Source organism: Scophthalmus maximus, chromosome 17, assembly GCF_022379125.1.
Source record: "Scophthalmus maximus strain ysfricsl-2021 chromosome 17, ASM2237912v1, whole genome shotgun sequence".
Classification (NCBI taxonomy): domain Eukaryota; kingdom Metazoa; phylum Chordata; class Actinopteri; order Pleuronectiformes; family Scophthalmidae; genus Scophthalmus; species Scophthalmus maximus.
The window spans coordinates 11,916,834-11,938,649 of NC_061531.1; the positions used below are offsets into that span (position 1 = coordinate 11,916,834).

At 44.8% G+C, this 21,816-nt stretch overlaps 1 protein-coding gene across 1 annotated transcript in view; it reads right to left on the reverse strand.

The window, feature by feature from the left end:
• The window catches only part of LOC118288435 (ras-related protein Rab-26-like), a 54,134-nt gene extending 37,180 nt beyond the window's left edge, over window positions 1–16,954 (reverse strand). The window contains exon 1 of the mRNA XM_035614528.2: window positions 16,916–16,954. The gene's annotated coding sequence lies outside the window, so the exon portion shown is untranslated. The remainder of the gene's footprint in view (window positions 1–16,915) is intronic.
• Between the last annotated feature and the right edge of the window lie 4,862 nt (window positions 16,955–21,816).

The window sequence follows — 21,816 nt, forward strand, 5'->3', positions numbered from 1 at the left end:
TAATCTTCATAATATAAACGTGGGCCTCCTGTTGTCCTCACAGACTAATGTCAGCACCTCATGGCACGTGATTTAATGCACCTACAGTTATGTATGGGACGTGCATACTGTGATGGGACTGTCCTGAGTGGTGATTATGGGGATGACAGGTTGCTTAATCATAAACATGACACTCTAAATCTTCAATCTACCAACTATACATTGTCAATTGTGTAATTTATTTAGAAGGGGGGGGGTCATGTTTGTCAGGGGCTCTGCACCCATGGTGACACAGAGGGCACAGGTCGCTCTCCGTGGTGCTGAACATGTACTGTATCTGTATTAATGCTCCATCTTGAAGTGAAGCTATCCACTTCGTTGAATCCTCATGGGTGCAAGTCTCAATATGCTCTATATCTGTATCTGGGGGATTTCTTTTTTTCGTGCAATAATCTAGATGATGGAATTAAAACAGCACGTTCCAAACCTTCAAAATACCTTGCATATGTACTACATAGCAAAAACATTTGTGTTTAGGGCCCTCCCGTCTGTCCATAAGACACTCATGCTTTCTGTTGCACAGCAATCTTTTGAAGGTCGACAAGTGAATATTTTATATGTTTTCCATGAGTTAGCGCTGTTTTTTGCAGATCAAGGCACGAGCTACGTCTTTGGATGTAGTTTGTTGTTGGTTTTCTTACCTTAAGTTATAATTTGCATGTATAAGGTAGCCAGGATTAATAAGGGATATAATATAGATATAAAATATATATATATAATATGAATACTATTTCAATTGCAAAATAGGCACATTGGAAATGTGATAACTCCCAGCCACCTGTGTACATTAAATGTGATTTCAATTATTCACCACAAGAGGGCGACGTGGGAATATGAAATAGAGAGTCACACATAAACCAGGGTAAAGTTGCAGTTGGTCTTGGCAGTTGCTGCTGCCGTATTCAGTGAATAAGAAATGATTACTGATTAGATCCCTGTTAACATTGGATGAATTAACTTTCTTGTCTGTGGTCCTGAACAACAGCATCAAAAGTGTGCACCAAGAAATTTGAAATGCACGTCACACATTTTAAATTCAGGTGAGGTACAGTTTGTCTTCATTATTGGGCGTCTGTGTAGTTCTTCAGATTCATGCGTCCTCCACCAACAAGCTACTTGAAATCAGGACAAACCAGTCAAGGAGTCGGTTAGTGGCCTTTCTGTGACTCTTACCCACACGAGTTATGATTCATAACCTAATTCAAACGTCCCTCTAAAACACGCAAGATGTCGCTCTCTAGCAGGGTCCGCATATTGTCCACATTTGCAACAAAGAACAGCAGCATATTCTGATTAAATCCCAATCCTCTGTGGCCAGTAATGAGACGCTGTTTTGTCCCCCCTCCTCCGTAATCTAGTTTGTTATGCAATATGAAATTTGTGTATCATACAACTGCCCTGTGTTCGAGTGCCAGGCTGTCCAGGCTCATTAGAATACGCTCAAAGATCATAGCCCAGAGACCTCATTTGCTCCCCGCAACGGAAGACTGAAATGAGCTCGTATTACCTCTGACCTTTGCAACGTGTTCAACTCTCAAAGAGGCACTTCTGCTTCATGTATGACTTTTTTTTTGAGGATTGGAAATCGATCCACAACAATAAACAGGTTGTGAGTCGTGCATAATGTGAGCGGACAAACAGTGACAATATGTTCGCCTCTCACTGAATTTTGGCAAGCGCTCAGACATCGTCTTTCAATGGATCCCTGTGTGGGGAATATTCATTGTTTGAAAATGTTTGATGTTCAAAATGTAATTTTAGCATAATCTAATATTCCGGTACCGAGCATATTTCTCTATTTTCCACCCACATTTGCACCACGCTGAGGTTACAGTACGCAGATCTGACCCTGGTTCAGAGGTACTGAGCAGTGTGGTTGTAAACACACAGACAGCTGTAGCCTCTGGTTTCTGTCCTTAAATCTGCTGCCTGTCAGCGTTTTTGGTTCCACACTCCACCCAACTCGCAGCGGGGGGCAGAGAAGGAAGCGGAGCGTCATTGGTTTGAGGGAGTACAAACCCCAAAATCCACCAACCCCCAACATACGTCTCCCCTCGACAGCTGAGATTTGTTCTGCCCCTGAAGCAGCTGTCTACTGTGGCAACAGCTGGACATTTTGGAGGGAAGAGGGGATGTGGATAGAGACTGCCGTTGGAATCCGTCCCTTCTTTCAGATAAATTAACCGCCTTGTCAAGATGAGTTAAATATGGCCAGCGAGTGTACTGTACATTGCGAGGTTATAGTGTGTAGTGGTGTTCCTCATGCTTGTGCGTGTTTGTGGGTGTCTGGGCCAACGTATATGGCAGCATGAGCATATAAAACTTGTTTGAATACAAACTGGAGCCAATTAAGGGACATTTAATTAAGCACTGTACTCTTTTTTGTTCAAATGTATGGGGAAGCTCTCCTTCCAGTGTTGTATATTCAGTCGAATCAAATCATTACAACATGTTCATCAGGAGCAAATTACGACAACTTCCTGGGTGCAAGCGTCGCCCCAAAGCTGTGCAATTTCTTTGACAACAAGTCAAACAACCTGAAAGGTGTGGGGCTTGTGCAAGCCCAAGGTTCTTGGTCAGGTGCTTGAAAAAACATGATGACATGGGCCATAAGGCAGACAGAGCATGCTCATAATAAGTGCATGCATATATTGTGTGTGTGCCCAGTACAGAAAGGTCATGACACCCTCAGGGCCACAGCGCTCTGCAGGCTACACCCAAAATCCCAGGCATTTGTCAGTTTACCCATGGTCGGGTGCCCTGAACGTGGATGGGATGGCGTGCAGCAGCCTAGCCAGTCACTCAAACCAAAGTCACAGCAACTGTTGGATCTGTTGGCGGCTCTTCCTCTCAGCTGCCTGTGGGCTGGGTGATGTGAGGAGGGGCGGGGGGGCATCTCGCCAGCCGACACCCCTGTTTGTCAGGCCTTGGCGATAGCAACCATCAGTGGACTGGCACTGCCTGGCACTGATTCGCTCCCCGAGGCATCTTAAATGAAACAAGGACAGTGTGTGTGTTTGTGTGTGTGTGTGTGTGTGTGTGTGTGTCTGTGCGTGTGTGAGAGAGAGCGAGAAGAGGATGGGTGGCATGGGTGCTGCTTATGTATATTCATACTAAATTTGATTTGTATGTGGTTATATAGGACATTTTTAATTAACAAGAAAACTTAGAGTGTATATATCTTTATAATATAACTGTCACTGTGCCTATAATCTCTCTCTCTCTCTTTCATCATACTGATGTCATAAACATTGATGTCATTAACATTAACAACCCAACCGGTCGAGGCAGACGGCCGCCCACCCCAATTTTTTTTTCGTTCATTCCTGCAGCTTTAACTGTACAAACTCTAAATTGTGACTTAATTTGTAAATATAGCTTTTAATGACTTTTGTAAGATGACGCTTTATTATCACAATAAGGTTTTATATGACTCCGTGCAAGAGCATAACACAAGTGCAAGAGAAAAAGTGAGGAAATGAGCCTTTAGAAAAACAATAATGTGTTCTGGGGGCTTTAAATTGCTTTGGCATGATTATTTCACTCAAACTTGCCATATTTAATGTTCTAAACCAGTGAAGATTTTTTTCCTTTGTGTCGTAAAATGGTGACACCATTTATCATTACCTTTCCAAAGACGTCATCACAGCATCTCAGTGTCACACTTGCAATTTCCACCTCTGCTTTAACATTGTTTTTCACATTCAGAGCTTTGATTTTTATTTTTTTTTCATTTTTAATTTTGCTGTAACCCAGCAGGGGGTCTGCATTAGTAAGACCTCAGAGACCCATGGCAGGGTTTAATCTAAAGTGTTGAAAATAATACATGCCCAACCCTCCCTGGACCCTGTAAAAGATCCAGACATGGGAGTCTAAGCCAGGGTACCGGGATGGAAAAACTGTGCGACAGCAATAATCACTGCCAGGGGCCCAATTTCCCCTCAATATCTGCTCCTTATTTCAATTCCCTTATTTATTTGGGTATTGGACCGCTAAGTTAAGTTCAATTTGAATCTGCTATGTGTTTTTATGGATTTATATAAGGTTCAAAACACTTTTGCTTCCATAGTTGCAAAGATCTTGAGAAAGAGGGCACTTGACGCACTTCGAGAAGATGGGCGTGTTATCCGAGGCCCGGCCATAAATCCTCGCTAATCCCGGGTGCTTCCTGCAAGTGTCAGTGTCACTGATTTCTGCTGCTGTGGTGATCAGATTTATGACCTCACACATGGCGTTCCAACAGGAAGCGCTTGGGGTTGTGCGCACTGACACCCCGAAACATGCAGAGTAAGCACAGGAGTGATTTCACACACTGATCATGAGATTCAGGCGCCTGCCATTGAGTCGGATCGAGTCGGACAGTTGGAGTAAAGAGCAAAAAAGGGGTGTGAAGTGGAGAAAAAGCAGAGATTCACTGCAAGGCGTGCCCAAATTGCCCCGGTGCCATTTTAATCTCCTCACTGCCCTCAGACGCAGAACAGATTGAGTTTTAAGGTGGCTGTAACTTTTCACAGCTTCGAGGAGGCCAGAATAAAACATAACTCACGGTCCACTCTCCCTCTCTGGCTGCAGGACCAGAGGTGGCTACTCCACGTCTGAGCTCAACTGGAACCACGGCAATAAAAGACACACACACACACACACACACACACACACACACACACACACACACACACACAAACACACACACACACACACACGCGAACGACATAAAAGCTGCGGCAGAGAGTGGGCACACAAGCACCAACTGGAGAGAGCCATGGTGAGCGGGAAAAGGTGTGAGCAGGAAAAGTGGTGTGTGTGTGGGTGAGTGTGAATATGCAAGAGTGTGCGCGTGTATTTGTAGAGTTTTTGCAGTTGTGACAGCTGGGATGAAGGAGTGGAGGCGGCGTGTGTGTGATCGCAGGAGGTGCCAACAGAGCAAGTGTCTCTTTATTTTCATCAGACACGTGTTATTTTCATCACACACGCGAGTGTGTCTGTGTGTGGATATATATGTTTACTGACGAGTATGTACATCTGTGTTTGTTCCTGTTAATATCTATATTCACGTTGATGTGGTCTGTATGTACAGAACAGTCTGATCTTGACTGATACGAGTGCAATATGGAGCACCCATACATGTTAAACGGTAGAAGAATCAGTCTCATGTTTACGTCAAACACCGTTTGCCAGTGTTAAACCAGCTAAAGTGTTGATACGCCCAAATCACAAAGAATGTTCATACAAGTTATGAGCAGCTCATTTTTCAGACGTGAATGTTGATATTGGACGATTATGTAAAAGTCCAATCAATGTTTTTATCTCTTGCTTTCTGCAATACAGTATCTACAGTATGGCTGGGGTTATAAGAAAAGGTAGTGGTTGGGGCAAATGAAATGAGGTTGACGTGTGGTTAGAATAAGTAAAACACAAACAAAGAGGGGTTATAGTTAATAAAACTGCAAACATGCAGGTCTGTGATGTGAATTCCAGTTGTTTTCCAAAAACTCGACTCGCTTCTTGCCCAGCCACCATCCGAGCCGGCACAGTATGGAGCACTCCACTTCCTGCACTGGCAACGAATGTCGGCTTTGGCCGCAAACCATGATGTGCACATTTGTCCAATATGGACATAATTCCTGGGGATTCTGCGCTGGCTTTGAGATATTCACCTCTGACACTATTTCTGGCAGCCCGATACGGTAGAGGTGAATGGAAGTTTGCTGATCAAAGCGTTGAAAGAATAAAATTTGAAAACTTGAATAGCAACGTGCCCCGGTTGCTCCGTACAATCCACAGAAAACGTCATGGACAGTTTTCAGCGGGACTATATATCTATTTTTTGTTGGAAGAAACTATTTCCAATCAAAACTGGCCACAGTGAGGTCTGTGGTTTATCCACAGTTTACTCATGGAATGACATGTTGCTGTCAAAGTTTTAGAAGTCGTTTTTCAACCTCCACTTTTTATCTTTTTTGTGGGGTAGACAGGAAGGTTTTGCATATTTTGAGCACCGCACCAGCGCATCTGCTTGGTTTGCATGAGATTGTGTGTGTGTGTGTGTGTGTGTGTGTTGTGTAAAGGTGAAGTCACTCTGTTGCTGTTGCAGTAACGGACCATGGCAGCCGCCGTGGAGAGGCAGGCGGGCAGCGATGAGGTCATTCGGCAGGCGGGATTAAGGCCGTGACAACTGGTGCTGCGGCCAGTGCCAGTGTCGACCGGGGCTGTTGTGCGGCGGGCATGTTGCAACGGCCCCGGCTCCGCACCAGTATTACCCCACTGTTGTTTTTTCATTAGCCTGGTGCTGGCCCAGGGTGCTGTGGGGCTTGCCAGGCCCACATCGTGAACCCACAGTTGTTACAGGACTTTAGGGCCTCTCTCTCTCTCTCTCTCTCTCTCTCCTTCTCGCCAAAGGATCAGGTTACGAACCGAACACACTCGTTAACTCAATTATGCAAGCCCTCAACGCTTTGATGTGCGGCGACAACGTCAGGATTACCGAGGGGACAGATGCCATCTGACCACAGCGGAGCTCTGTTGCCGCATGCCTCAGTTATGGCCGATGAAAGATTGACAAAATGGACTGGTGAGGGTCAGGAGAAGGCCCACTTATAACCTCACACGGTTGAAAGACGGGGGCAGACACGGGAGATATCAAAGTGGATGAAAGCATTTCACCGATCTTTTGGAGATGACCCTGACATTTGGAAAAAAAACAACTAAAATAGCCAGTAAGGGGTGTAAATGTCTACCTAACATGTGTGGCCCTAAATTAGGTGATCTCAGTCTCCATTTTCAATTTACTGCATGTCAAATTGTCATCGTTCTCCTGCAAAATGCATGAAAATGCATAAAACACGGCAGCTCGACCGTCACTGGTTCCCTCTTATTTTGCAGTGGAGCCTGATCATGAATCTAAAACCATTAGTTGCACCTCAGAGACCAATTAGCAAATATGTGGCCAAACAAACCTTCCCTTTCTTTCACCACATGTTCTCCCATTTTTGAGTGCGTATTTGGCCTTTGGATAAGTGATCTACTCATGATGAGTGTTCTTAATGCTTTGCAATAGTTGGGATACTCAACTATGACCTGAAGGCCTGACATATTGATGTCTATCTCCCACATTGACTCCAGATGTGAACTCACGGGCTTGATGTTTGTTTGTAATGTTTAGTTCAGAACTGGATGGAGTTACTCAAAAATGTTACAGTCACAGACTGAACATAGAAGATGAGGTTGATGGACTCCTGGTTTAAACACCTTCTGGGCTCAGCAATCAGCTCAGCAACTTATCGCTGCTATACTGAAGATATGCTGCCCATGCTGTAACAGAGCATTACACCTCTGTTTAATGAATATACATTAATCTAAACCACAGGAGTCTGATGACAGTAGACATAATTTCCCACTAGGTGGCAATGCAGTTGCAAACTCACGTTGCAGAGAAAGAAGAGAAAAACACCTGTGGGATCACAACATCTAACTTCACGCTCTCTCGCTGCTGTCCTGCAATGTGTCCCATGTCTTCTGGAACGTGCTCATTTTGCATTTGGAAAATAAAGAATTGGATCCATTTTCATCAGCAGCGACGAGTAGATTTTTCTCCACACGGGATGAGGAGAAAGAGGCCATCGAAGTTTGGTTAATAGCTCATTTGCAAAAAATGGAAACTACAACGACTGTTTCTCTGTGTTCTGCTGGTCTAGAGATCACAAATCCATTGCCGGTATGTTCAAATTTGATTGTAGATATGATGATTTCACACTTCAACCCGTTTCTAAAGAGCTGCTGCACTTGAGAAATAATAATGAATTGTGGAAATTCATATAGAATGCATTCTATCACTTCTTTTTGTTTTTATCAAATTGTAGCTTCAATAGAAAGCTTAAAGATGCAGTGTGAATTTGGTTAAAAGACTACTCTAATTTGAAACCCATTCAAATGTCCGTGCAAATGTAATCTCATTGATTGTATTTAAAATACAAAAAGACACATTCAATTTCAGACAAAGGATAATTCTTTTTTTTGTTCATTTGGCGAGATAGACGCTGAAGACACCCAGCTCAAAGCAATTAATTCATAAAACCTTTGAAATACTTTATCCAAATCCTTAAATACAGAAGATTATGAATATAAACTCTACCTTTCTTAAACATAATTTGCATGTTTCCGAAAAAAAGAATAAACTTGAATTGATCACCTTTTTATTTTCATTTAATTGTTTTATATGATTTGACATTAACATAGTTAATATTTCCACTGGCATATGAATAATCAGAATGCTCAAAGCTTCATCCTGTTTTTGTGTGTATGACAGTACCAGCTGACACATGCGGCTGAGTGACAGTTAGAAAAACAAAATCTGGCCCTGCATGCCTCTGCCTGCGTCATTATGTCCAAATGGAGAGAGTTTGACCATGATGCTGATGTTGTATCTTAATGTTATCAAGAAAGATCACATGGATACACACTTAAACGCTGTGGGACGTTTCTTTTTCTGCTCCTGCACATCACTGTTATCCCTGTTCATAGGCTACAAGTAAAACCAATATAGTGGAGAAGTTAGCTAAGATTTTTCGTGACCTTCTAACCTCTTTTTGGGTTCGTGTTCCTGTTCTTTAGCTACAGCCAGAAGAACAACAAAAACAGTGTTTGATGTTGTTAGCAAAGTCTCTTTCTCTGTCTGCCTGGAAGTCCCCTTCTCTTCCTAACTACCACCAAATGGTGTCCTGTAATTCACAGTGTGCATGTACATCATTTGAGAGCAGACTAAACCCAGAAGCCTGACCTTGGGTTTTTCTTCGCCACATGAAATGGCTGCAATATTTAACGTAAACCTATGGACAATAAAATATCAATAACACAAACATGTCAGTGTCACAAATGAATAAAATTAAAACTATAAATCGAGCGGTTTTGTTAGCCCCAAGAGTGTGATCAACTGGGATTGGAGACGTTGTGGTTTGTCAATGTCCCCTGTGTTTACTTACGTTTCACAGGGGCAGAGAAAAGATGACAAAGGAAGAAAGAAACTATGTAAAAATAGGATCAAGCGTGCGCTGAGACGAGAGAAAAGATGACAAGAAATGAAAGAGACAAAAAGGAGGATAAAAAAAAAATGATATTGAGCCCCGGGAGAGAGGGGCCTGGAATCAATAATCTGGTTTCTCCAGTCAGGCTGAGGAGGGGAGAGAGTGAGCGGCGCCTGAGGACAACAGACCGCATCCTTCCTTCCTGCGAGGCAACGTGGGGACAGGAAAGGCCACCAGGGGAGGTCACAATGCTGAGGACTCACTTCCTGTGAGGGTCACCAGGGATCAGAGTCTAAGTATATCCGGGTTACAAGAGAAGCCACCCGTCTCTGATTGTCTCCCTATGATGTTAACCTCAATGGCAGCCAGGTGGGAAATGGATACAGGGGAAGGATGCAGGAGCAGGAGGAAGAAGTCAAGGTCCCGGGGGTGAGGAGGCATCATTTTGTGTCCTCTTTTCACCAGCTGGGAGCATTGAGCGTGAAACAAATGAGTCTGGAGTTCAGGTAGAAGACTGGCGATAATGCAACACACACACACAAAAAGGGAAAGCATTTTGTCCCCTACTTTGTCCTGCTGCCTGTTAACCGTCATTTAAACAATGAAAAAATAAATTTCGTCGCAAGAAAATGAAAAATCTTCAGACATGCTTTACAAAAGGCACGTTTTTCTTGAAAGCAGGATTTAAAAAAAGTTGATGAAGCATCTTTTCGTGTGATCTCCCAGAAGGCATCTTCTCGCCACAAGTCAAGGCCTGCTCGGCATCAAAATTATCATTCAAACATGCGTCAGGAAGCAAACGGGGGGTTTCCACACGGGTAGTACATTGTTGATGTCAAGACAACGGGAATATACACTGAAATAATTTGCACTGGACAGGACGGTAACACCCACTAAAAGGACTGTGGCACCGAGGGCCCGAAAAGTGGACAGACTTTGCCACTGTGACAGTGAGAAAGGAGGACTTAAGCCAGCAGAGGAGTGTGTGTGTGTGTGTGTGTGTGTGTGTGTGTGCACGTTAGTGTTTGTGTGAGAATGTGTTTGAGAGCATGCCAAGCCAACAAGAGAGCACTGGCAATTTCCTTGAGATGCAGGGCTTCACCACACTCCCCAAGGAGAGGCCAAATAAACCTCAGATGTGCAGAAGGAACTGCCCCCCCCCCCCTCCCCTCCAAAGACTACAGAAACACATGGGAGTGAAGAAGACGAGAGGGATAAGAAGACCAGGAAGAGGTTGAGGGAGTGGGAGAGGAAAAGGGAGAATTCTTATGTTTCTGTTTTTATTAAATCTAACTCCATTGCTGTACGTTGTCATCGTAGTCAGCTCTGGGGAGGTTTGCGGATGAAAAGAAAAAAAGAAATCAGAAATTGTTCCACGATGCATCTCAGGTCACAAGTTCAGACAAATGAAGTAGAAGAATAATCCTGCAGTTTAACCCCGAAACCCTGAAGTTTGAGAAGAGCTCTTTTTAAAGATAGCAGATTGTGCACAAGCAGCCAGCAAATCACAGTGATTCTGTAATCATGTTTGCAACAAAATATACTGTCAAGTGGTGAAAGATGGACCTCGGCCTCTAATTTCCCCCCCTGGAATGGATCTATGAATATTATCTGAGTAGCACATGCAGTTAACTCATCTACAAATTTCATGTATGTTGTCTTGAGAATACAAAGGAACAGTGATGTAATCACCATTCGCTGTTAGGGAACGGGTCATTTCCAGAACATTATTAAGGGGCCTCTGTCACACCCACTTTCTAACCACATTGTGTGCTCTTAAAGGTCTCTGGAAGGTCGGCCCGCCACACACATTGACGCATACATACACCTCGGACACCCCCACCCTGTGCTGAGAGTCCCTTGACAATATCTGCGTCAACACCTGCTGATGGGTAAACAAAAACACCAGGGCGTTTACCTGTTTACTCGCCGCCCATTGCCCTTCCCGCGTCCCATGGGAGCCATCTGACTGCAAATTTTTACAGCCAAGAGCGTTTTCCATTCCTATATATTAATACTACTATTGATATAAATAAATTAAAGCTCAAAATACTTTAAAGAAGTAAAACTGAATTGAATCAAACATTGGACCATAATGAAGATTGCCCTAATATGCAGACAATAATAATAAGTGAAATACTGTAGTATATGGTACATGGTATATATATGGAACACGTTGATGCACAACATGTATATTGTTGTCATACAAACAAGTCTGCAAACAGCCGTCTACTGTATATAGACATAACGTGTTGAAGATTGCAGATGAATGCCATAAATATTGTTCCAAGATAGAGGAAATCCTTCCGAGACAGACGTCACATAGTATCTACAGAAAAATGGCAGCGTGGAAAACACATATGGATTCATCATCTGCTCACAGTAGCACGATATCATCAGAACACAAAATGGGAAATCGGTCACGTGTGCCGTCACATGTCCAGAGATATGCAGGACTGTTTCGCGTGGCATGTCGTTCACAATGTAGCGATTCAGACGTGTGGATGTTTGTACAGTCAGCCACCTGCATTGTCTTCTCGTCTTTCCACCAGGGTACAGTGTGGCTCGCGCCACAAAAGATGATCCACAACACTTGAGATGTCAAAGCAGTACATGAAAATGCTCTGACACTAAACCCTCCATTTTTTACTTTCATGTCTTTAGGCCTTTTAAGAATATGTGATTGATGTCCATTTTGTCCCCAAAACATCAGTTTGTAGTGCATAGGTGATGCTTCCGTCTCCATGGTTTCAAAGCTCAGCCCTTCAATACTGCCAACCCCTTTTGACAATTCGATTATCCTCTTACGTTTGTAGCCTTTGGCCAAAACTGTCCGTTGTACCATAAAAAAACTTTTTTTTTTTTTTTTACATCTATGGAAGTCCAGCTTGTTTTTTTTAGGTGATTATAAAATATCACATCATTCTCTAACCTGAGCTACAGCAGACTGAACAGGCTCCCCACAGATCAGAAAACCAACTTACAAAACCACACCAGCACCTCAACCCCGCTGGCACCACCTGTATTTTCCGTTTTTACTTTTTCTGTTTTCCCAATCACTATTTAACAAGTCTGCGAGCTGCAGCAACAGCCAGCCTTGTGGCTGCAGATATGAGCTTGTGATGGACATGGGGTTGCCTGGCCATACCCAGACTACTGGGCTCACAGTGGGGAAGTATCCGTTTACCCTGGGTCTCCCCCACTCATTCTGGTCTGGAAGGATGCCTGTAAAGCCAAACGGACGGTGGGGGGGGGGGGGGGGGGGGGGGGGGGGGTTGGAGTAGTATATGTGTTTCCATTACGACTATTGCGCCTCTGAAACACTAGAAGTCTCATTTTGGGGATCCAATTTTATTAAATCAACTGTGGGCTGTTTCCACAACATGAGCAGGTACGGCGGGTGTGAGGTGCGCAGACAAAGTGCTCTTTGAGCGCTGTGGTCAGGCGCCATGCCAGACACCTTTCCACACCTAGCACTTGGGGAGCCCTATTGAGAGTATGAGCTGAGTCTTTACCATTATTCCACTCAACACATGGCCAAGAGGCTATGATAGCTCTAACGCTGTTGTTACCAAGGTCTCATTTTGTGTGTGTATGTGTGTGTGTGTGTGTGTGTGTGTGTTTAAGGTTGAATGTTTTTGCTTCTGTTGGTGGTGGTGATCAGGAATGGCAAACCCCGCTGCAGCATAAATGCTCTGACAATGACTTTACATTAAAGCCCTGCTGCAATTACTTAGTGATGAAAAATCCAGACTGCGAAACAAATGGAAAAGCAGGTGACAGGCCTGCGTCTGAAAATCCGCCACAGTGACATGTGTGTACGGATGTATCTTGGGAAAGCACAGTATGACAACGGCCTCTTACCCAGATAGAATAATTGATAGCCTGCAAATCATAATGAGAGCCTAAGTAAATAAATAAGAGCGAGATTATTTATTTGATTTCGGGGAAGCCGGAGCTATAACTCATGTCTCATTGGAGTTGGCGCCGATGGCGCTGTGGTTTCCAACATGCTGGGAGCCTCCTCCCTACTAAGCTCCACTCTGCTCAGACTCAGGACTCAGCTTACAAGAAAACATACAACTCCTAACACCCTGTAAAGCACAGCGAGCAAAGGGCAGGTACAGGCAGAGAAAGGCACAGTATGGGTCACAGCGTTAATGTGACCACTTGCAGGCAGGGGCCATATAGCAGGTAACGTGGCTGTCGATGTCAGATTGTTTTTCTGTTCCGTTAAAATCGAGATTGAGAATAGAGAATTTAAACTGTGCAGATGGTTTTGTTCGCACAAGGCATCAAAGGAGGACAATGAAACAAAAAGGATTGGATGGTTCGGTTCAGCCTCTTCACACTCCACTCGTACATGCTGTCACTCTGCAACAGGAGGTCTGGGAGAAAATCAGTCTTACTTTTGCTCATTGGATTCCAGTCACATCCCTCCTTCTCTGGCTGCAGATTTGCCTGCTGAACAGTGTATAGGGTGACTGCCATTTTGGATGGGTGAGTCCTTTGCCTCACACACTTATTAAAGGCTGATTTTCCTTAAACCAAGGTGTGCTCACTCACTGTACAAGCCTTCGACAATCTGCGCCCAATTTAAAGGGGAGTCAAAGAAAAAAAGGTTCACCAGGATGTATGAGAGCGAGCGGGCGGTCCGGAAATCAATGTCATGTCACAGCCACATATAATTATGGTAATCTGTATTAATTTGACCGCAAACGCATATATACAGGTCAGGGCAGGGCATCTCTAGTGAGCGCTCCCACCCTTCCAACCCACATATGTTTGCAGTATATACGAGCTCTGTGGGCCAGACGACATATGGAAATACCTTTCCATAAGCAAGAGTAACGATATGTAATGGACGACAATATGTTTACCAATTAGCTTGTGACAAGCTTCACATGCTCGTGTGTTGGTGTCAGGCTGTGACACGTCACATCACATGCTACATAAAAAAACGACCAACCAAAATGAGCAGTTGCCGTGGTGATACACAGACACTTATTAATAAGAACATGCACCTGCAGAAAAATACACGTGTGTGCGCATTCAGAGAAAAAACGGCACACACACACACACACACACACACACTCACGCACACAAGAAAACACCCTTGGCTACAAGTACAGACCAAATGGCCATACTTCCCCGGGTGAGACAGCACCCTTTGGCCTGTGCGGGCAAACAATAGGATCCATTCTGCACTGTCCCCGCTGCACTGCTCACGATCCTCCCTCCCTTCCCTCCATGCTTATGACTAATGACCTCGGGGCAGGGGTAAGTTAGGGGTGAAGGTGGGGGTGGGGGAGGTGATGCTGTCACTGATGACACGAGGATTAAAAAGGCAGCCTCTGTCAAAACCATTAACTCTATATTTTACAGCACAAGATATTCACTCTACCAAGTTTATATTCATATATATTAAATCAGCCCCGCAATGACATATCCTGTGTCAGTCGGTGTCTGCAAACACGGCTTTCAACGGCCAGCATCAGTGACGTCCCTCAACTGATGTCCGTCCGTGAGGAACTTACAAAGAAAAGCCACGTTTTTGACAGATGAGGGATCGTTCGCCGGGCGGCATTTGCTGCTTCAGTCAGCATGCCAGAAGAGCTTTGAACATGTGTCGCCGTGAAAAGACATTCCACATTACGGCCATTAGAAGTGCAGTTAGGCAGTTGCCACATCTCCCTCTCAATCAAAAAATACGTTTCAAATAAAACCCCACCGTATCACATTCCCTTCAGGAATACTTTAAATAGGCTACAGGACCGTATAGCTGTCTGAGGTTACGCATGTATCACTCAGCTGGAGGACTGAGGCAGGGTGGCACGGGGCCAAGTCTAGTTGGGGGGAACATGTGCAGGGTGTGGGGGCCGGGGGTGAAAAGCTGGAGCTGGAGCTCACAGATGTGGAGGCACTGACGGATGTATCTGGGACAGATGCACGCTTTGCTCAAGCATGTGCAGCTGTGCGGACGCGCACACGTGTGCCTTTGTGCTCATGTGTACAGTATTTGTGTGCGTACACTGTCGTCTGTACAGTGCATTTGTAAGTGAGTGCAGAAATAATCTGTGTGGTTACATAACAAATTTCTTGACATCATATACCTGAGTCATTTCGATTTTGTTGGCTCCTCGGTCACAATAAAAGGCAGAGTGACTCAAGACGATCTCGGTATTCAATGTTCTCTGACTTTTTATTTGCTAGGTCATTAAAAATAAACTGCAACAGATGATAAACTCGACTCAAAAATGATACACCCGAGGTACTTGGCAGATACAAAGCAGATCTCAGCCCAAGTCATAGGTGTCACCGCTCAGACTTGCTCACTTTTTTTGTTGAAGTCAGTGATCATGGCGAAGGAGGACAACGAAGCTGCGGAGTGAATCAGAGTGTGAGCGGTATTTGCGCCCCGCAGAGTGCGTGTGTGCATGTGTGACTGTTGTACAGTAACTGTAATCACAGTTCGTGTGGGTTACTGCGCACACGTCTGACTGTGTGTGCCCACATATGTATGCCCGGGGAACGCTTGCATCCATGTGTGGTTGGAGATGATGCAAGCCTTGCTGGTGCAGCGCTTGGTTAGGCCCTGATCGAACCTGCCCCCTTCAGCTGTCTGCTGGCAAACAGACCCAGATGAGTGTGTGACAGCGCCCGCCCTCTCTCCTTTCCTTTTCATTCTCTTCCGCTCACCTCCCCTTCTCCAGCTAACTCATACTAATGAGTTTTGAGACCCATGTCATGCACTTTGCTCACTACAGTGCTAATGATTACAATTTGTCCAGCCGTCTGATTAAGGAAGGGGCTATTAGAGCACCGTTGCACACCTAAAATCCTCCCCCACTGGTGGAGAGTTTTATGGGCACAGGCAATGGAGTGTCACTGAGGAATAGCCCGGCACCATCAAAGCTCTAATGATCGTCGATAGCATGTGCATTCATTTTACAACCGCGCAGCTCAGAGAAAACCCACAATTATATGTAAAATCATTCATCAAGTGCAGTAAAAAACATACATTTTGGAAGGCGGAGCGCAGATTTTGGCGTAAGGCACCACGGACAGGAAACAAAACCTTTTTTTACAGGGCAGGGGCACCCGAAAGTAATTACTAATAACATAGGTTGAGGCCTGTAATAAACAATTACTTAGATTACACCAGCATAGTGCCCCATAAACACGACGGTTCCAAACTACACCTGAGTTTTCGGCCCTGTCTGCTGTCTGAGCCAAACCACTACCTCATAGGAAAACCCCGTCTGACAGCCTGGCAGTCCTCCAACCAAGACAGCACAGGTTTTCGCAAATGCGTTCAACATATAACACTTTGTCAAGAAATGACCAGAATAGGAGCTGGATGCGACGATGAGTGAAAAAGGGTTGGTAACAGACAAAAGCAGCTCAGTCTGTTCCTGAGCATAAAGAGAAGTGACAGGTTAGGTTAAAAACAAATGCACCAGCAAACTGGTGTGACAGTCTGAGACAAAGATCTGTGACTCATGATGCTCGTTCAAAGAGTAGAGGATCATCCACAAATAAACTGCAGGCCATGTGGTTTCTTGTATCCAGCACAAATGTTCTGTTCGCCTTTCCCCCCAAAGGCCAATAAAGCAACTGACTCCACAGCAGACTAACTCCGCCTGAGGAGAACACGCTGAGCGACTGAGCCCCCTCCCCTCCATCACTCTTATTTTCCTTCTCTCTCTCTCTCACAAGTCGCTCGCATTTTCCTGGACTCTGCACGAGTACTTTCTCTCTTTTCACCTGCATCCTTCTATATCAGCAAATAAAAATGACATGAGAGCAAATGCAGAAAGAAAGAAAAGTTTTTTTTATCGCTGTTAACAAATCCGCACCTCTGTGGTCACATAAACGACTCCTTCCTTCCTCCTTTCCTCCATCCTTCTCTCTGTCCTTTCTCCGGCCGGCCTCTGCCAGTAGGCGTAATGCTGGAACGCTCTGCTCCTCTCTGCTCAGTCTCTGTTCGCCTCTCAGTCCTGAGCCCAGCCCGACAGCTAAATAGGCCAGCGGCCCCGAGACGGAGCTCTGGTGGAGTGAGATTAACATGAGCCGGAGTCATTACGCTGTTCATGAGCCGTGTCCAAAGCAACAACTTTTATAGCACCTGTAACACGGCAGCTAATCTGTCTGACACCCCTGACCAAATAAACACAGCGAATGCCACTCCAAACACACACATGCCCACACCAGACCGATGCTGGCTTTTCACGCACGCAGCCACTGCTCACCGCGGCGCAGAGAGAAAGCAGGTTTTTGTTTTTCAGGCATCAGAGCAAGTTGCCCTCAGTGTTTGTTTAAAGTGCAGTCGCTAAAGGTGAAGTGCGTCTTTTCACGATTGATTATGTGTTTGCTGACCTTTGACTCTCAGGATGACTTCTTGTGGGCAAATGGCAGCAAACGGGATGGCGCGCACACATTTTGCCAGACCCTTCTCTGTCTCCACCAACACACCACCACCTCTGTCTTACCCATCAGTCAATGCCAGCGCTAATCAGTTAAAATAAATCCAATATACCAAAACACAGACCCCTACATTTAATTACAAGAATTGGGATCTGGTATGAGAGCGCTCTCTGCCAACACACATACTGGTCCCTTTATCAAGCTTACTGCTCTAATTGCAGCCTCTGTGATTATATAATTTAACTGTATTTAACCACATTAGTAGAATGGTGTGCACGACCGGGAGTGAACATAATATTCAGGGAGAGGACATGTATATAATTGGATAATTTTTGATTCACAGACTGATAAGGAGCAGAGTAAAGGAAGCAAACCTCCCCACGTTGGTCGCAATCCCGCACCATAGTCTTCTCATTAGGCGCAGTCAATGAAAGCCTTGTGGTTGGGTTTGCCCTGAGCCGGTGACTACTGCTATGTGGGTGAGAGGACAGGAACGACGGTGTTCCCAGGAAACCGTGGGTTAAAAGGTCACCGGTGATTAAGGCACCCTTGGTGGATTGTGTCAATTCTTGTAGATGCAGTACAGGGCCAGGCAATTGTTAAAAAGTAGGATTTACACTGTGACACTTTAAGGCAAACTAAAGGGTTGTTGTTGTTTTTTTGCTAACAAATCAGTATGTATACTTCCTAAATGTTTGTTTTGACTTCTGTATTCATTTTGCAAAAAATATTATTACTGTATGGGAGAACGCAAATGTCCACGAACGTTTCCTACCAGCCACCTAGTAAAATTTCTGGAAAATGTCTGAATGTCTGAGCCCATGTGAGAATACAGCAGGAAAATCTGTGGAACAATCACGGCGTGCGAGTGGCCGCTCTACCCACGCGACACCCCTTTTCTTGCTGTCAATATCCCGCTGCGTTCCTGTTGAGCGGCAATCTCCTGAAAATGTCTGAACGCCATATCCCGGAAATTTCAGGAGTCTGAAAACAGCTTATGTGTCATTATTTAATCATCGGGCAACATACAGAGTGCTGAAGTTACAGGATTACTCTTTGCTATGAGTTTTATACAGTCTTCTCATTTGCTGTCAACTGGACCGATGAGAGAATTAAAGGATGATGGACACCCCTCCTTTTCAAATGATGCTGGTTTACGAGTGATACAGAGATGCATGGAACAGAAAATAACGAAAAAGAAATGGCTGAGCGCTTATGAGGGGATCCACATTAAGAAAAGCTATTCTGGTCTAAAACTATGAATCCCAAGCAATAAATGGGAAATGCTCATTATTTACCTAATATGGCAGAAATAGTCTTCAGCTACAGCGATCTGGTTAAAGAATTGGATGTTATGAGGGTTATGGATAGTTTTTACACTGAAACTGCAGGAATTAATGCCTGTTTTAAAGATATATCACACTGTGACTTTGTGTTAATGCTGATAAAATGAATATTGTTGAAGCTTTCAGTTTGTTAATCGGTGACAGCTGACAGAAGAGCAGACTGATGGCTTTGGATGGATCATGTTGTTATGATTATAGTTTTTTAGAGGAAAAGAGTTAACAGGTGCAGAGTCTCTTCATAATCCTTTGCATCTGATCAATAATAATAATATAATGATTCAATCCTTTTATTGACACAGTTTGTCAGAAGGGAAGCTTTGCCTGTTTACACTGTAGTCATCTCTAATATACATGAATCACATGTATCACATCTGGCATATATTTGTGTTTTCATGCAATCGTTGAGCATTATCACGGCCAATAGCAAACCAACATAAAAAACTTAAAAAAACATTCTCCAGTGTGTTAGGCCTCTGAAGTTACGGAGCCTAACACACATGCCAAATAAAAACGGAGATCATGATGATGGTGGTGATGACGATGAGGGGGATGTTGCAATGTGACTAGAGTACTGATGAGCTGGGAGATTTCTCAGGCCCGGAGAGAGGAGCAGAGAGCAGCAGAGGCCTTGCAGGCGGAAGTGTGGGTGATCAGCCTGAAGACCAGGACATTTGGTCAGGGTCGAGGGTCATCTCACCCCCATCTCTGCTCCCCCGCACCGCTGCACACAGGAAGTCCGAATCAGCACACACACAAACACACACACACACACACAAACACAGAAGCAAGCGTGCACACACACATGTACAGACACGCAGAGGCACACACAGCGAGGAAAAAAATTCCTAGTCGCTCCTCCAGGGCTGGCCCAGTAACAGTCCCCTTGCAGCAGTCGTGTTCTGGCAGAGTGATGACCTGCTCCTGGATCTCGTAAACACAGGCCACCCAGAGAGAGAGGTAGGCGTGCGGCGGGGGGGCTCTTGCACTAGCCCCGAGGCTGCTCTCCACTGACCAACTGTCATGTCCTGTGACCTGACCTTCCAGAACTAGAGCTGCAATAACACACACACACACACACACACACACACACACACGCACACAAACACACACACACACACACACACACACACACACACACACACACACACACACACAATGTCACAGGTTATGAGGAGGAGATTTAACATGCAACAAGCTTTGCTGACTGATCTGTGTGACAGTCAGCACCGACTATAGTTCTTCCTCAGACGACCATGTAAATATCCAGTCAGGTGGAGGAGGAAGTGCACTTGTTAATCCCTGGCCTGCATTTGCACACTATGCCTCTGCTCGGCCAGCAGGGCAAAACAAGGCTGATGATCTCACAGTTGCTTTGCTTGCTCGAACCAAGACACTAAATGACATGAGTTAGGGCCATTTGCATGTAGCCTCGCACATATCTGGGCTGGGCGGGAGTTTCGTTTTATCCTCCATGCGCAGTAAATTGCTCATGTTTTCAATATGCAGCTGAACTGGGTTCAACGGGAAGATGCAGACTGAAGCGCCAGTGAACGACTGCAACTGGTGGCACTGTGTTTCAGAAGTTACCAAATGAATTACAAATGTTCCTTCAGCTTACAAAAACATCTATAAATGGCTCCTTTCAACCAAACTTTTTTTTTGCTTGTCCAGAGTTGGAAAACAGAGGTTGCTATGGGACAGAGCATTGACTATGTGCAGGATGTGTTTGGTACTGAAAGATGTTTGGGGGGGGGGGGGGGGGGGGGTTGGTGTTAGATGAAAAAACAGTGTGATGACTGTTCAGAATCCCACCCCAGACACAGACCTTCTTTAATGACTAGAGCTCTGGTCATGAACTTGTGGCCTGGTCAAATAATGAACTCATTTGTTGCTCAAAAAGAAAAAAAAGTCACTTAACTTCTCTCACTTCTCAAAGTAGCCATGAAGGCAATTAATTATGTTCCTGTTGATTATGTTAGTGTATTCCTTGTGATACCTTTATCTTAATTCCTAACTAATCAGTGCCTCAGTCAATTTGTGTGTGTGTGTGTGTGTGTGTGTGTGTGTGTGTGTGTGTGTGTGTGTGTGTGTGTGTGTGTTTGGTTGTGTGAAGTGCCAGATGTGTTGGGCACCTGTAGTGTGCTGTCAACACTGAAGAGAGGACCACAGCGGCAAGTGGGACAGTGGAGCTTGTCTGGGTGGACACAGATGCAAAGGGTCACACAGGGCGACCATTGTGCTGATGCCATTTATGCACAGACACACACACACACACACACACACACACACACAGACACACACACACACACACACACACACACACACACACACACACCTGGGATGGGAGGCAGCAGCAAAGTGCCACTGTGTTGAACTGAATCAGAAAGACAGCTGCTGTCTTGCTGTTAACTGGGATCCAGCAGTAGACCAGTCTACACTGGCTGTGACACGGGCTGTGAGACCGCAGAGGTCAGGCAGACGCTGACTGGCTCCCTGATTGGCCCCGCAGCAGATTCGGTATAGGACAGGTAACTGGCCTGTCAATATTGTCATCGCCCGATGAGAAAGGTCACAGTACTATGAAGTGGAAGCATCAACGAATCATCTGCAACAAGCGAAACAATAATGACTAAAGTGTGGTCTTCAGACTTGACCTTGACTTTAACACAAATGACTTGTGACTTTGCTTACAGTGACACAAAAGATAAAAATCAAAGTTACAAAAAAATGACTCTCTTTGAATCAACCCAATAGCAGCCGATCCACTTGCTCGAGTTGGAAAGACATATGCACAGCAGCGCACACAGCAGCAGACAGACAATTAAATACTTTTCTACGTTTTGAAAAGAAAAGTTTAAGACTCGGACTTGCCTCTGGACTTGATTTGAAACTTGACATATTATACAGTGCTCTAAAGTCACAGAATCTGTGTCCCTATACTTGCAAACTTCTTTCATAGTGTTCCAGTCATCTCATTTCCCTGGGCA